Source organism: Chaetura pelagica, unplaced genomic scaffold (genome assembly GCF_000747805.2).
Source record: "Chaetura pelagica isolate M959 unplaced genomic scaffold, ChaPel_1.0 scaffold76, whole genome shotgun sequence".
Lineage (NCBI taxonomy): Eukaryota > Metazoa > Chordata > Aves > Apodiformes > Apodidae > Chaetura > Chaetura pelagica.
The window spans coordinates 8,453,014-8,453,981 of NW_009970723.1; positions in this window are offsets into that span (position 1 = coordinate 8,453,014).

Here is a 968-nt window from a genome sequence, read left to right on the forward strand (position 1 = left end):
CCACAGAGCACAGGGCAAGAAAGGCAAAGGGCATGGAAAAACGTGTGTGGGAAAAATATTTGCCCAGGGAATCTCCCTGGACTCTTCTTGGCTCCTCCAGGCCAGGGTCCTGCTAGAGGGATAGGTTTTTCTGAAACTAAAGACCATTACAGTCCTTGTGACCACTTGACTCAGGCTATAAAGCGCTGCCTGCAGCCTTCTGAACTAAATCACAAGGGATAGTTCGTAAGAGAGACTGACAGATTTTGCTTTCCTGGTTTTTGCTCCCTTCCCATGTCCAATGACTGACGTAACACATGGACACGTTCAGCAGTGGAAACGCGCTGGCAGAGGCTCTGGGCTCTGCCACACCACCAGCTTCCCCACTTGAGAAATACGATGGACTAGTCGCAGCAAGACTTCTCGTTTTGGCTTCTGGAACACACATTCTTGGGTCTGTCAACTCCTGCAACCTTTGTTTTGAAGACACAGCTCCTGCATCCACGAAACTAGGTGCAAATCACAGCTGTCTCACACTTGCCACCTCCTCAACCCTTCTAGTCTTGTTGAGGGAGAAAAGTCCAAAAACATTGAATGTCGGGAAAGAAAGCCAAGTGGCGATCCAAAACGGGCTGGTGTTTTGGGATACCCCCTCTCCCCGTCATTTTTAGCTCCTCCGTCCTGTTTTTTTCCCGAACCCGGGCGGGCGGCGCGGAGCAGCGACGCGAATCCCGGCGGCAGAGCGCCAGGAACACGCGGCCGCGGCCACATTTCCCTTGAAAAGCGGGAGCTTTTCCACGTCCCTGATTTTATGCCGGGCTAACCCTGGCTCCGTCGGCCCGCGGCGCTGCTCATGTTTTCCACTGGGGGGGAGGACGAGAGAGGGGAGACCGCGGCAGAAGAGGAGGAGGAGGAGGGAAGGAGAGGGGGTGGGGGGGAAAGTTGCATGAATTTGCGAGGGGCGAGAGCCGTCGGTGGTGGCGCAGCCT